The sequence below is a fragment of the Cryptotermes secundus genome, unplaced genomic scaffold (genome assembly GCF_002891405.2).
Source record: "Cryptotermes secundus unplaced genomic scaffold, Csec_1.0 scaffold1105, whole genome shotgun sequence".
In the NCBI taxonomy this organism is placed as follows: domain Eukaryota; kingdom Metazoa; phylum Arthropoda; class Insecta; order Blattodea; family Kalotermitidae; genus Cryptotermes; species Cryptotermes secundus.
This window is the reverse complement of record NW_019718631.1, coordinates 1,156,088-1,173,236: the sequence shown is the minus strand read 5'-3', so window position 1 is coordinate 1,173,236 and position 17,149 is coordinate 1,156,088.

Genomic DNA, 17,149 nt, shown 5'->3' with positions numbered 1-17,149 from the left:
AAGAGATGAGACTTGGGTCTTCCACTACGCCCCAGAGAACAAGACTGAATCAGTGACCTAGAGATATCCTCACACTGAGTCAAAGAAAAGCTGAAGACAGTGAAGTCTCCAGGGAAAGTAATGACTAATGTTTTCTGGGATATTCATGGAGTTATTTTGGTAGATTTCTCACTTCCCGGTTCAACTGCTTATCAGGAAAGCCTAAAGAGAATCAAATAGGCTATTCAGCGTAATAACCTAGGATTGTTGACCATATGAGTTTTCTTTTGCATTGCAGTCCTCAACCTCTCGGTGCCCTCGCAACTGTGAATCTGTTGAACTCTTGGGGCTAGGAAATTCTTCCATGTCCACCACAGAGTTCTGATTTGGCACCGTTGGACTGTCATCTCTTCCCAAAGATGAAAGAGCACATCAGAAGTCAGCTCTTCCTTTCCAATTCAAATGTTCAAAATGAAGTCAAAAAATGGTTGCGTGATCAGGACGAATTTTTTTCTATGAATGACCTGACAGATTGATGAGACTCAAGAGACTTGGTGACTATGTAGAGAAGTAAAGTTAATATGAGACTATATCTCAACCTCACGAGTTACTCTGTAAGTTGTTTACTCACCCATGGAGCTTATCCCTTCTTAAGGAGCCGTCAATTCTGCAGCTACTGAAGAATTTCCCAACATTTTACGGAACCCAAAGGTTCATTACCGTATTCACCAGAGCCCTCCAATGTTCCCTATCCTGAGCCAGATAAATCCTGTGAGTTGTTATTTTATTTAGATATAAAATAGGAAACCTTGCTTTTGGGATTATCCTCGTAGTTAGTCACTAGATCAATATATGCATTATCCTTAAGAATCTTAAGTATCATCGCGTTCACAAAAGCACGAAATTGGGCCGTATTCTGAGCTAGTTGGACTCTGAACTTTACCTTACGACATATTTCTTCAAGTTACCTTCCATACTCTTCCGTTTAAAGTGTCCCCGCCGTACACGCTCCGTGTCCTCCTCCTTATCTCGTCCTCCCTGGCTGAATCACCCTAACGATACTAACTGAAGGGTAAAAATTATGCCGTTCCTCATTATTTGTGTAATCTTCATTTAAACGGTCACGAGCAATCGGGAAAAGGAGATGCGAAACAGGATCCAGCGGAGTAGGTGCCCCCACCTCCCCACCTGAAAACGGAAACAGATCGAGATCTCTAGTTTCTGGAATACCGGATGATGGACAGAGTCCGAGAACCCAGTAATTCTGAGTTTCTGCAGCTTGTTATTGCCAGTTAAGTAGGTCTGCACATTCTACTTCCCTCTGAGTAATGCTCCAAGTCTCACGCGTATATAAGGCTCCCACGAATGTAACATTTATAGTACTGTATATTTTAATATTTAGTTCTTATAGTCCTGAATTATCTAATTCAGCTTCTTTCTAATTTCATTATGAAACACCCTACTTATTTTATTTTATGTTGTAGGTCTCAAATACTTATTTTCCGCCGGCTTATTATATCTTTGGAATTTATTATGATTTTCCATAATACTTTTTTTTTACCTAGTCGAATAACAGTTTTGGTCAGAAGTTGCAGACCGCTACGAAACATGCATACTAATCTGAAGACACATCAGGGTCTGAACAGATCTTCCTGTGTCTCAGAACGACTGCCACAGTAGCTACTGCTAAAAGCTGTTCCTGATTAAATTTTTTTTCTTTTTGAATTTGAACCGTGGCTGATTTATTGCTACTGCCTCTGTGTGTGAATACCTCGTCTTGTTCTGAAACAGCTTAGTTGAAATCATAAGCTCAAGGTTGACCCTTATGTTTTTTTTCCCCCTTGACACTACAGCCGCAGTGGGCCTAGGCCTACCTGCATGAACTTCTCCGTTCACTTCGGTTTTTCTAGGTCTTACACATTCGGTAGGACTCCTTGGGCGGGTGATCAGCTCGTCGCAAGGCCTCTACCTGTACACAGACAAACTAAACATCCATGCCCTGAGTGGGATTCGAACCCACGATCCCGGTTTCCAAGCGTGCGAAGACAGTACATGCCTTAGACCGCTCGGCTACCGTGACCGGCGACCCTTATGTTACAAATTATAATTTATTTTTTAAAATCTGGTGAATCTTAGTGAGATGACGCTTTCAAGGCAATGCCTGCACGCAGCACTCACTTGTAACTATCAAGTAAATAAGCAAGTAACTAATAATTTAACAATGTGATGGAATAATTACCAGGCTAATAATCTAACTAACAAGTTAACAAATATTTAAACAGCTAATTTTTTAACTAAGCAAGCAACACGCGGGCAGTTCGAAATGATGGATATTATATTTATGCAGTAGATTTCTCTGTGTGTATTTCTATCCATGCCGAGTTCATCAGTTTCTTCTGTTTACTACTTCACTAAACTACGAATCATTAACTATATGGATTATGATAAGCGAGTAATGGTATAATTACGAGTGGTAAATTGGGAGGTATGTGCAAGGAATTGGCTCTTGCAGGATGCTAAACTGAAACTCCTGAGATCACTAGGAGATTCTAATTTATTACAACACAGAACCACTAAATAAATTCGTGAATAGCTTAATGTTATAAATATTATGAACGTAGCAACAGATTTTACAATAACATTTTTGGAATGAATCAGCATCATGTAGCTCTAAATATAAGTAACATTAACGTACAGACGGAAAGAATCAGACGCTTCAAGAAACCCTGGAACTACATTTAAAATATTTCACGTTCGTTTTATCTTATTTTCATCTCACTACATGTTTCGATCTATCAATATCAGCATCAGGTCGTTTTTATAAATTACATGTGTCGTTATTGGATTATTAAAATTGATAATTTTTTTACACTTATCAATAATTATAATGTAAATTTTAATTTTAAGTTGAAGTTCTGTGTGGGATATATCTCGACTGTTGAATGCTAACTCTACCTTTCATACATGATAGAGGATGTAGAAGGTAAAGACAACATAAAAGTGGCTTTGGAAGTACAAGTCAAGTCGGAATAAGTTCCGTAGAATTAGCCGTGAGATTAAATGTGATTTTGCAGCTTCATTGTAGAACTGAGTAAAACTAATAAATACAGCTTGATCAGTTATCTGTGCCTAGATTCGAACCAGGGACAACCGCGTTCGAATCAACAGTGCTATTGTCTGATATGATAGCTTTTCGGGTAGCGAATTATATGGGCTGTCGTGTCTACATCTGTCCGCTTCGCATTTCACAATTAATTTATATGATAAAAAGTTTTCATAGCTTGTATTTGGTTTATTTATTCTGTGTTGAGAACGGCTTTCAGTTATTGCGCGTGATTTGCTTTGCTGCGTGAAACGGAAACAGACGTAACGGAACGAGGCAGAGGACAATACAAAGTTGGAAGTGCCGACTCAGATCCTCCAGGAACTGAGCAGAAAGAAATGCTTTCATCTCTGTGCAGAGTCCGGGATTAACAACTGCACAACTTCTTGTGTTTATTCGTAATCTTAGCTGATGTAGCCGGTCACGGTAGCCGAGCGGTATTCGCTCGCTCGGAACCCGGGGTCGTGGGTTCGAATCCCACACAAGGCATGGATGTTTGGTGTGTGTATGTATTTATTCTGTGTTTATGTTGTCCTGTGTGTAGGTAGAGGCCTTGCGACGAGCTGATCGCCCGCCCAAGGAGTCTTACCGTCTGTAAAATGATCATGAAACTGAGNGTCCAAGGAGTCCTATCGTCTGTAAAATGATCATGAAACTGAGAAACCAGCCCTGTGCTGCAAGGTGGGAGTGAGAGAGAGAGAGAGAGAGAGAAAGGAAGATTAGCTGATATGCAAATCGAGTACCTCAGAAGTTTCCGGTGTCCTAATGTTCTCAGTTGTAAACACAGTTACATGAAAATTTGCGGATTATTATAATAAGCTTTTGTCGCTGTACGAAGCTGTACTTGGATGTCTGTATCGATTCCTAAGTAATCAGTTTGGAGGCCTGTACCACGTATATTAACAGAGACTGCCGACGCTGATCCTGCCGATATAGATAACAAGTCTCTGAAATGTTGATCTTTAGCTCATCCGATACACGGCTGATCTCCAGGAAAGGTTTTGGAGGAGGAGATTTGAGAATAACATAAACAGGCTACGGAATATGAAACATAAGGAAACGACGTTAAAACTTCACAATAAAGATAATGAGAATTACAGCCAGAGGAACGAGAAGACTTGTGATTATAATTAATACATAACGCTTAAAACATTCATCTTTAATTGTTAATGTGAGGATTCCGTGTGCCTTTTTTTTTGCTGCTGTCAAATGTCAGTGTAATCACAGTGGGATAGCTTTCAGCGTCTAAGAAATAAAATTTATCTCATTCAAAATTTTTCATACACTTCCGTGGTACCCTCTTACGTCTCGTGGTAGTAATTTTGGGCGCAAATCACATGTTAAGAAGCAGAGATGTATATGGAAACATTTGAAGGAAAATAGACACCAGAAGTACTTCTGAAACTCCCTGTATCCTTGAATTATTCAGAACTCTGTTCCACGCACCAATTAGTTTGTTGCCTCTTATATTTAATGTGGGCAGAAGAAGGCATGCATTTTAGAATACAATAGCGATTACATATATTTCAATTATATATCTTTTGTCTTTGCTAATGCGATTTTCACCTTGATTCCGCTCTATATTGCTTCTTTGTGGGGCACGCGACTGTGTATACGTTAAGAGGCTGAGAAGCGGCAAAGGTCCAGCAGAGGGCCGTAGAGCCATAGATAGATAGTGACTTGAAATAGACTCCAGCAATGCTCTATTCTGACCCCATTCCTTGTAATAATTTTTATAGCCGCTGTGCTTACGTAATTCTAGGTGTCTCTGCATCATCTACCCTCCACAGTTTGCTAACCCTGTGACACGGGTTCGCTCAGCTGTTACGTGTCCAATTTATTTCGAAACTAACCCCATTTCGAATCTCCGTCAGGGCACCGGCTATATAAACATAAATTCGTGTATTTAATCAATACTTCCAAGCGACCGCCTACAGATCGAAACAACTTACCAGTCCCTTCCAGCCCTTTGTGCGTAGTTACCACTGAGTTGCATAACCTCGGCAGCTCATGCAGCCATGTTAGTTCCTGCAGCTTGAGATCCGCTTCATTCCTCTTGCAGCTTGTGAATCTCGCCCCTTCCCCTCCCCACTGCCCCCTCCCATCCCGAAGGATCCATCTGTTGCGTCAGCAGCTATCCCACCCCCACGGCATCTGTGGTCCTGCCCGGCCGAGCTGGGCGCCAAATCACAGAAATTATGCAAACAGCTTAACAACAAAATAAATATCTTGACATTTCACCAAAAACTGCCTACTGCGTGCTGAATGTGATTCAGTCCATGTCTTCTATGAGCATGCCGAAAATTAAAATTATATTTTATTCTCTTCTTGCCTTATTAAACGATGATTCGGCGAAATTTTATGAGAACAGGTCGCCATAAAATTTGCATATCCAAACAATAATAAAAACAGAAGATTTTTGTTTCATTTCACGTTCTTATTATATTTGGGCTCTGCTTATAATCAGGTTCACGTTTCATATAAAATGAGACACAAGTCTTACAGGTGGCTTATACGCTAGGAATGTTCGTTATATCAGCAGTATTTATTATTATTATTATTATTATTATTATTATTGGAGGGGGGTGGGTTTCCCCATGCACCGCTACCAGTTGTTTATCTATTGTAGGTCCCCCTTTGATATTCTACCAGTCGCCATACCCTGCCGGTACTTGTGTGTGCTGTTAGCCCCGTTGAGCCAACGAAGTCAGCCCTCGGTACCTTGATATTTCCCCCATCTACCAGAGGCATTGGAAACTACTTGGGCGGGAAACTTGCCTAATTTTGCCCAGAGGTCTCCTAGACACATGAGGATCTTTTACATGCCGTAAATCTGCGACACGGGACCCGCGGTTTAAAGTCCGCCCCGGAGGACTTCTTCCCTGAATTTCCACGACCTCCGCCGGGTTTGAACCCGCGTACCTTGAGTCATGAGGTGGGAACGTTACCACTAGACTACGGAGGTCGCTTATATTAGCAGTAACTGTTACCTACATCAGTGGTTCTCAACCGGTGTGCCGCAACGCACCACTTCGATTGGAGCCATTGGAAGTGCTGCCGAAGCTTTGAACATTAGAAACATTATATAAAGTAAAAGTATTGAGTTTGATAAAATTCCTGAATTCAAGTTTGTGAAACGAAACTTAATCGTATTTCTGTTTCATATTAATTTTATATCTTTATAAAATAAATAGTTTTATTTTAAATATATTTACTTTTATTATGAGCTCATTTTCTGTGTGGTCTGCGCTACGTAGCAGTAGAACTGTGTTTTCTGTGCGTGGTCCGTGCAGAGAGGATATGAGAGAATACGGGAATGGGAATTGACTTCACTTGAGTTCCGAAGTTCCAAGGGAACAGCAGCGTGGCCAGAAGAAGAATAAGAAGACATAGAGCGTGACGTTACATGTGCTATAGTTAAAACAATCTTGAGGTTGTAAGAACTAATTGTAGTGACGACTAGTTAAGACCAATAAACCGATTCACCAATCCAAATCACTTAGACACGTTACAGTATTAGCGAGTTACGTCCGAGATGCGCACAGAAGTGTAACTAGGCCTTCATATATGTAGCCCGTTGTTGAGGGATTTTAACTAGAATTAGAGTGTGTCCTGAGGTTTCAGTGGAAGTCCCTAATATCTGATTTTATTAAAATGCCATCCTTGGCTGTTTCATATGCTGAGACAGCCAGAAACATTGACAATGATAGATTCATTTTTGCACGATCCTGTTCCAAACGCATCAGAAAATGAATATTTGGCATCCACATGGGAGATGAATTAAACGTTTCTTAATCCATAGCAAATGTGTCTGTAAAATGTGCCCACACTATAGCCCGTATTCACATAATTAATGAAAATTAAAATTTTTGCTTACAGGAAACCTCTTCGGTTTACGTTGCTTGTGACCTCACACAAACGCCTTGATGCACCCCTTGCAAAGTAAGTAGAACAGAATCCTACAATTTGTGCTAGATTAAGTAGACGGGCATATCACATTTTTACATCTCCGTATCGGAAGCATCAGTAGTCGGAATGTAGAACGTGAGTTTACTCAGTCTCTCCGGCAGTGGTACCTATATATCACGTCCTTTATATCCTCCCAACCTTATTCATAATCATTCTCCCACTGGACATCATATTTGTTGAATTTGAGGTTCTAACGTTGCTGATTATGAAGAGTATGATTTACTGACGTTTCGGATGAATTTGAAGCCTCCATGTTTAGGGTCGAAGAGTATTAAGCCAAATGCTTAATTTGCCGCCTGCTTCTGTTGGTACATCGCTTGGCTTCTACCCTGAAGATGGAGGCGATGTATGCCTCCGGAACGCTGGGCTTTCTGCGAACTACACGACCTTATATTCCGAAAGACAACTTGTCTTGTCCGTTTGCGGAATCCTTAACGATAGCGTCAGTAGTTCAGAATGTGCAACGTTGAGAGGAAGGATTATCAGCAAAAAGTATATTAGCAAGGATGCGGAAAGAAGTGGTCTAGCCTAATGCAAGTAGTGAGCGGAAATTGTCTGGAGAGAGTGTGGGAATTTACGAGAAAGACTCAGTGAGGATGTCGAATAGACGAAACAGGAATGCTACCCTCCCGAACTCGATGTTGCAAGTTAAACGTCTTTAAGAACGAACAGAAACTAGAGAACCCTGAATTAGACTATAACACCCTCCCATCGAATTCTACACATTCCCCCTACTTATGGAGCTGAGCCCTTCTTGAGGAGCCGCCAATTCTGCAGTTACTCAAAAATTTCCCAGCATGTTATGGAACCCGAAGGTTCAGTACCGTATTCACAAGCGCCCTCCATTGGTCCCTATCTGAGCCAGATCAATCCAAACCATACCATCCCATCCTATAAGATCCATTTTAATATTGTCCACCCACCTAAGTTTTGGTCTTCCCAGTGGTCTCTTTCCTTCTGGCTTTCCCAAAAATATTCTATATGCATTTCTCCTCTCTCAATTCGTGCTACAGGTCCTGCCCACCTCATCATCCTTGACTTGATCATTCTGATTATACTTGGAGAAGAGTACAAGTTATGAAGCTCCCCGTTATGCACTTTTTTTCCAACTTCCTGTCACTTCATCTCTCTTAGGTCCAAATATTGTACTCAACACCCTGTTCTCAAACATACCCAGTGTATGTTCCTCCCTTAACGTCATGAAACTAAGTTTCACACCCATACAGAACCACAGGCAAAATTAAAGTTCTGTGTATTCTAATTTTTATGTTTTTGGACAGCAGACGAGAAGACAAAAGGTTCTGGACTGAATGGTAGCAAGCATTACCCGAGTTCAGTCTCCTCTTAATTTCCTCCTGAATCAGGTTTTGATTTGTTATCGTTGTTCCCAAATATCTGAACTGTGCCACATTTTCAAAACACCTGTTTCCTATCTTTATGTCATGATTTTGCCCTGCATTTTGGTGACGAGACAGCAACATATATTTGTTTTCTCTATATTTACTTCTAGACCAGCCTCCTTACTTGCGCACCTCCCCCTACTACTTTGTTTAAATGCTGTAGTTGATTCAGTACTGTTATATAACCTGTCATTATTTTAAAACTGCATGTCATGTCCTTAAACGACAGTCTGGTGTTTTATGGGCGCCACTTTACAGAACGATTGTTAATTTGTGAGGTTGCTATGGAAACCTTCATTGCAGTAGTGCATGGGCAGAGCTATCCGCAGGGCGCAGGAGTCGGCTAGTCCCCTCCCCGCAGTCGGCGGTCATAAGGGGTGAATGTCTATCGATAGCGACGCCAGTCGAAGCCTGCCTTCCCCGCGACACAGACGGGAACTTCTCCAATTTCAGTATGTACACATACACACACATACACAGCACAACAAGTGGCAGGGAATGTTGTCCTTGCTTTCAGTCCGGGAAGCAATTCAACGGCGAAATTTTGAAAATGCGCTTCATGTTTTGCGAAATAGGTCTTAGCATATGGCATTCAGCACGATTGTCTCTTTGTAATATTACAGCTTTCATGTTTTTGAAATAATATTTACATTTTTATCCCCATTATGTTTTGAGCGGGATTCACGTCTTCAATAAAACACAATTTTTACCTTTTTGAAACCGTTACCCATGATTGGCCAGATATTTTTTCCCCTCCGCTCTCCAACTCCCTTCAGCTTTTCAGTACGGACTTATATTGACGGTTTAGACCAGACTTTCTAGTAGGCGCTAACCCGGTTTTATACAATCGATTTAAATCGATTTCGCATCTACGAAGACGAAGATGGTGCTGCTGCCGCCTTGACCCAGTAAGCAGGTAAGGCTTTGAATGTTAGCACGCTTTGCAAATGGTGAACCTTGTTCAATTCCAGTCTCTCGCCTCTCGCTTTTCTTGTGTCTTCCTGTGCATTCTAAACAAAGTGATACACTTATGTTTCATTATAATTTTAAGTTGTATTTATTTCCGTTATTTCAGAAGTTAATCTTCTTTCTTGTGATACACTATAACGAGTTCAGGTTTATAACGCAGAATTACTGGATGACAACGAATTGTGAACTGGGAATGACGCCGAAGAAAGCGGTCGTAATCTATTTGAAAGTTGAAGAAAGTCGTCTTCTGGGATGTGGCGCCGTGTAGATAGTGTGTTAACCGACGTTTCGTAGGAACGTATCGCCTCCATCTTCAGGGTAGAAGAAAAAATCTGCGAACGAGGAACCAGCGTGAGCAGGTGCTGACAGACAGCATCTGCTCACGCTGGTTCCTCGCTTGCGGATTTTCATACCCTGAAGATGGAGGTGATACGTTCCTCCGAAACGTCAGTTAATACAATATCTACACGGCGCCACATCCCAGAAGACTGCTGTCTTCATAGTCACCGCCGTGAATACCTCAAAGCTTATTTTAAAGTTCTGCAGTAGTTTATGATGAGTAAAGGAAACCGAAAGCTTCAGACGTCACAGCCGCAGTTCGGGCCCGTATTTGATCCTTTGTCTATCTCAGTACGAAGTAGGATTCTTAAGCATTTATCCGCGACTTTCAATGTGTCTTACGAAAATAATATACGCTTTTCTATGCATAACAGCCCCGAGTATATGTGGAGTTATATTTCATGTTAACGTACGTGTTAGAAGTGATGTCCTTCATTCTGTTTTACTTTACTAAGCTACATCATTTACATTACGATACGAATATTAATATACAGTAAATCTAACCACTGATCTGCTTTATTTGACTGGAAGCAGATAGACGTTTCATTGCAAATGAGAAAAACAAAAGTATATTTTAGGTTTCTAGACGGTAAAATATTAAAGCAGGNCCATCGTCAGAATCCTATAGTAACTACTTAAAATCATTACAAATTACAATTTCTAATGTAATAAAATTCGTATTTATAATATAGAGGTAAGTTAGACGAATTTATTTCCCGCTTTCAACTGTTCGTGTATCGAAAGAGACATAAGATGGGATACGCAAAACTCGTTTTAAAGTTCGGTGATAGTGGTGGCTGAGATCCCTGAGTGACCGTATATTTATGCAATGAGACAGACGAATGTTTATTAACAGTATTCATCACAGAGATAGGTCTCTTTCGCAAACGTAACTTATTGTAGTAATTCATATAACGTCAAGAAAGAATGACGCTTAAGGTTGAAACAGAATGGATGAGTTAGACTAATTCTTAAATTATTAACGATGTTGTTTAAATGTCGCGCCATAGCTCAAGCGGTTAGTCGCTGGCTTCCCATCGCTGCTTGCTTCAAGGTACTCTCTTTGTGTTCGCCTGGAGGTAGGCCTGTAGAAAACCACTGAGAAGGCTCAGAGAGAATATCAAGCAACAGAGGCGAGATTATAACTCTGCAGCTTCTGAATTCAAGTTTCGAGCAATGAGGCGGAAGTAAGGGTAGTTTTAAACTTTTAATTGAGCGACTGGTTTGATTGGTAACGAGTATGTGTGCTTTCTGCGGGAAGGTTACGCAAGTCTGCTTTCTGAAGCATTAGAGGAAACCACGTAGTCTTCATGACGTGTTTCAGGGGGCTTCCTAATTTGATAAAATATAAGGAATTTTATTTTTATTTCTCTCGCTTTAATACTGTATATATGATTATCGGCCTGATAATTGTCTTAGGTTAGAAGGGAATGTTAACAAATTTAAATGTTTTTTGAAAATTTATTTTTTGTAAACAATGTAAGTCGTGTGTGCAACTTTATGTACATTTGTGCTACGTGCAGGTAAATGTAAAAAGGGAGGCAAACATGTTTTTCGCTGTGAACCAAATCGAGCTCCAGTAGCAGAAATAATTATATTTGTCGTCTTAGTTATAACTAACGCTCTTCTTAAGAAGCCGCCAGTTGTGAAACTACTCAATAATTCCCCAAAATCTTATGCAAACCGAAAGTTCATTACCGTGTTCACAAGAGCTCTCCACTCGTCCTTATCCTGAACCAAATCACTCCGGTCCATACCACCCTATCCTACCTAACATCCATTTTAATATTATTCACCCACCTACACTTTGGTCTTCCAGTGGTCTCTTTTTTCTGGTTTTCCCACCAAAATCCTATATATATTCTTGTTCTCCTCTACGTGTTACATGTCCTGCCCATCTCATCGTCCTTGGCTTGATCATTCTAATTATACTTGGAGAAAAGTATAAGTTATGAAGATCCTCGTTATGCAGTTTTGCTGTCTTAGTTATAAACTGAAATTTGCATATAAGTTTAAACTTCCATAGAATTTATGTCCATCATATGCAGTTTTCAATTAATTCTGTTAATTTATTGCTCAAAATCACGAGTTTTATTTAATAAACTTTTTGTCGTTTTGAATTTATGGGACTTATGTGAGTGTATATGCTAGTGGTTTTAAACACAATATATTTTATTGCCAGAAAATTGTTTTCCCTGAGTCTCTATATATAAACGAAGAATAGAATATTTAACCAATCCTTATTTCCACTGTCGCTATTTAATTAGATTTTAATTTTGAAATTTGTTAGCTCTATTCTTATATAAGATTGAAGCTTCTAAGAGTACATCCGGTATTTGTGCCTTTAAATTAGCCTTGTTATGATAGTGAAATATAAGTCGCTTCTCTTGGCAAGCGCATATAGCTTGGATGGACAGCATTTACAGGGATCTTAAGGAAAGAGTTTGCGTGTGTACAATGACGGATTTTTGTATTAACGGTCTTGATTCCTCGGTTCAGTAACCAGAAAGTTAAGTGTTTATATTTAAGCTTACCGTAATGAGCAAGAAATTGCTTTAAGCAAATATAGAGTGCAGTTTCAAAGTGACTCTCTTCCTCACTGTAGGCATTGTCCTGGTGTGCTTCAGTGATTGTACATGAAGCGTTGCCTTATAAACTTCTCAGTATACGTACATATATATTTATTTACACATATAAATTCACACGTAATCATTAATATATTATTTATTAGAAAAAATGTATTACGCCGTAAATTTTGTACTCAAAATTTTTCACATGGTTGCTCTCAGAGTCTCATTTTCCTTGAACTGCTTATTATGAAGAAATGTATGTTTAATTAATGCATTCTTCACCGTGGAATTCGTGAAAGTCGTGTTACAATTCGGTTATTCCCCTACTGAAAACACAATACTCCATTACAAAAATCCACAAAGGAATGTTGTTTAAGAAAATAATCGTCGCTTCTTCTAAGAATCAAATAAAACGCATAAATTTAGCCTTTTTGGAAAATACAGTTTGCTTATGTGTGAAAATAAGTGGTAATTAACGATAACCACTGTGAGTAAATGGGTTAACGTCACCAAATTTTATTCAGAATGAAACAAAAGGATTAAAGGAGATCTTCATCCGATAAGGATAAAAGATGTACTCCAATTTCCAAATGTAATATTTGTGTTTTTGTATATTGAATTGGTCTTAATGATTATTTATTACTCGTACAAATACAATGTGACAGCTGATTTTTTCACAGATAACACAGTGCATCAACGATTTGATACTGACAGCGTCTTTAAAAAGAACTAAATATACATTGCATAGATTTATAAATTAGTTTTTTTAACTCTTGGCATGCCAGCCACATTGCGGTATACATTCTGTAGCAGATATTATGTACTTCTAATTTTATGACGAGAGAACTGCTAGAGTTCTATTTTAGCTTCATGTTGTGTACATGCTCTGTTGATCTGAAACGGCAAGAAATACACGTAATTTCGGGTGCTAAACTTTGGTGCACTTCTCCAATAGTTACAAAATATATTCAATATCTGTCAGTTTCCGAAATGAAAAGTACGAATGGACATATTTTGCTCCTCTCATACGATTATTATGCATTGAGAGAACAAACGAGTAAAATTTTAACTTTAAATTAACCTTAATGCTATCATCTTTAACTTTCTTCACGTAACACCATTAGCAACAGAATGTTATTCATAAGAAGACTTCATGATAGGATTGGAAAGTAATCCACAGTTTCCAACTGCCTAATCTCCAAAATAATTTATTCATGTATTGCTGTGTAATGAAGTGACATATACCGAACAGGCTGGCACAGCGGTAAATTTGTGTGCTTGTATTCAAGAAGTACTCGGTTCGAATTTCATCAGGGACACCGGACGTTCTGATTGAGGTCTCTAGCGGTTTCAGTCAGACTCTGTTGACTCGACTGGCTACTACCGTTTCCTTACAAATCCCTTCCAATTCATCGTTTACCATAATCCTGCTATTCGACGCCGAGAATCGGGAATACTGGCAGCTTAGGAAAATACGCCGTAAGAAATTAGTAACTAGGGTCCAGTTATCTCTCTTCATGAATATTTTTAAATGAACTCCAGTAAGATAATTTCTCAACATATTTTTTTGTTTGAATAAAATTTCATTTCATGCATTTTTATAACCTGTTGTATAATGTCTATAGTTCATATTCTGACTGATAAAGGTACGGTAAATTTGTACCTATGCTTAACTAATTAAACACTACACCATCAAGGTGTACGAGGGAGTGGATGTATAGAACCACATTTTCTTGACATCAGCAATAGTTGGGGGTGAGTTGTGAGCTTGACGCCTCCGCCGCTTTACCCCTAGGGGAAGAGCCCCTGGTATCCATTGGGTAGGCTGGATAGGCCCTAGAGCCAGTCTGGACGACGTGGAGAACAGAAAATTCTTGATCATACCGAGACTCGAACTCCTACTTCTCGGTCGTCCAGCCCGTAGCCAGTCGCTATATCGACTAGCTATTACAGCTCCGAATGATTCTTGGTTTAATTAACGACACTTTTCCAACTGATCAATTTTTAACGTCGAACTCTGAAATAGCATAGAAGGATGAATCTCGAAGAATGCGTAAGGAACCGGTAGTTGTTTGAGCAGTGGCTTTCGATGAGCAGGGCATGAAACCTCAGTGGAAAGAAAATTGAAATGACGTGCAGAAAACTGTGCAACGGAGACATGTAATTCATAGACCTTTCGAGAAGGGAGCTGATAAACACAATATACGTAGTTACTGTAGGATTCTGACGATGGTGTATAACACGCAGAGATATTGGGTTTTCGGACTTTATCCATCGTCCTGGTTTTTAAGATAATTAAGAAAAACACGACGTTTCGGAAACTGGATCTGTTTCCGCCCTCAGGTGAGAGAAAACACCTATTCTGTTGGGTCCCTTAGAAAGAGCTAGCCTCAATCACTGGTCCAGTGATCCAGTTTCCGAAACGTCTTGTTTTTCTTAGTTATCTTAAAGCCAGGACGATGGATAAAGTCCGAAAACCCAATATCTCTCTATAATATACGTACTTCAGTGTCGGCTCTTACCTCCAAGAAAATATTTCACACCTACGCTACAAACCTTGGCTGGTTAATGACGTCTAGGAAGAAAATCGTTTTTTATTCTGAAAATAAAATAACACACACTAAGAAGTTTTGGAAGAGATGTGGTGTTACTTAACGTTACAGGATACGGTATGTATAATTATCATTATCCCATAAAAAGTAAAAGCAGTGTGGTAATTTTGTGTTTGTCTTAAAGTACAGTGAGTGCTTGGCTCACAAATTTTACATTGTTTCATATGGTTGTCACAATTAACGGCTACTGGTCCCCCCCCCCCNCCCAATAACCGGTTCTTGCTCGCAAAGGTGTTGCACTGCTAAAGATATAAACTGAACTTTTAAATTTTATTTACACAATCTTACACAGAAGCTGCAACGTGTCTTCTGTGTGCTAGCAAACAATTTCAAAATATAATTTACTTGGATTCATAAGATAAATACAATATGTTCCTTTGAGGCAAGAAACTACATGTGATTCAAATGTTATTCACATGAGTTTTAATGGAGATGAGACATGTTTTCTTGGAGGTGAGAACCCAATTCTTAAATATTATTTATGTTTTTCGATAACTCATTTTCCGGTAGGAAATATTAAATGAGTTTCTTATCTGAGTTAGAATACGAAAAATAATAATATTTAAACCGTTACCTAGACTAAACATATATTTCGTTGATGATAATTCCGACAGCTACTTTATATCCGTTGTTTATTGTTGCTTCTGAGAGAAATCCACCCAGAGATAATGTTTATTTAGTGTATTGTGGTCATTAAAGTTGTATTCTAGCATCTTCATGGAGGGAAAGGATAGAAGAAAAGTTAAAGCTATCCCTGTAACAACCCATGGAGGCTCATAGGGTTGCGAGGCGTCGAGGCTTCCACATGTTCTAGAGAATCAGCTCACAGAAGGCGGTGAGGTTGTCATCACTAGGGCCGCTCTTTACTCTCAGGAATATTCTGGTACTCATTTCTGTTAGAGACTAAGTTGACCCCAGTGCAATAACGCGGCTGGAAGGATTAGGACAACTGAAACATCTAGTGACGTGTCGCCTTGTAGGATAATGCCTCAATCAACTATGCTACCGCGTGCCCAAAGGGTAGTACTTAGGGATGTAACCATTCGTGCAACACATTTGTGGTTTTTGCAAATAGTAAATAAGATTATGCCCCTCTCTGACGGAACGGGGCGCGGTAGCGAATAAACATGAACATATTGGAAACATCTTAGTGTACTCAACTTTGTAGTGGTCAGTTAATTGGTGGTTCTAATTTAGAGTATATAATGGCGGCTCATCAACTGTTCGTGTCATATAGATCCTTAAGTAGCAAGTGTTTAACTTGCATGGAGGAGGTGGGTGGGAACTGGCTAGGGTATAACCCCCCCCCCCTCCAGATAAGAGGATTCTGGCGTTGAATAGGGTAACTGATGGGGATACAAAGGGCACAACATTTCTCTATTCTAGATGGGACTCGAATCTGCAATCCAGTCGTCTGTGTTGCGAGATGCTCCAACATTTATTGAAAATTAAGTGTCATAGCATTTATTATTTTTTACCCCTTACAGTGGTTAAGTCTGAGACCAGTTTCTTTGAAACAATATTATACATTGTGACTTTATTTCTAACAGAAGGAAATAAATCTTAAGTTATAATGCCAAAGGTTGAACATAGTATCTGTGTTTGTGTATGTATGTGTGTGTGTTTGTAGATAATTGGGGAGCTATTTCAAGGAAACAGCGGCTCCGGTCTAGAAAACGGAGATTAACGGCCGTGGGGATCCGTTGCGCTGACCACGTGACACCCTTTATCCGCTAACGTCGGCACTAACTTCGCCGGCAAACGGCGGTTGCTCGGTCGGTATAGTTCGCTTGCGGACTACAAGCCACGGGGTTTATTTTGTTTGTGTATGTTTGTAAAACATGAACATTTGACTGCTAAGTACATAATCCCAAAGTGCAGGAGAAGCAAGTACATGTAATGTGCCTCTACACTGACGAATTCATTTTTGGTTACTGCTAACAGTAGGTCTGCTGCTGCTTCGGTTGGTAACACTGATGGTTCTCTTATAATAATAAAAGTATTTGCAAAGTGGGAACTGGTTTTTACCTGTTTGAAAACGTTGAAAACCTTTGTTTGTATTACATAATAATTTGTCACAACTACTTGTTAAAAAAAACTTGCCATTATATTTGTTACGGAATTAGTGTAAAATTATGTGAATTTTATTTAATTGTATTACATGACTTATAGATAACACTGAAACAATTTTAAAAATTATCGGAAGCA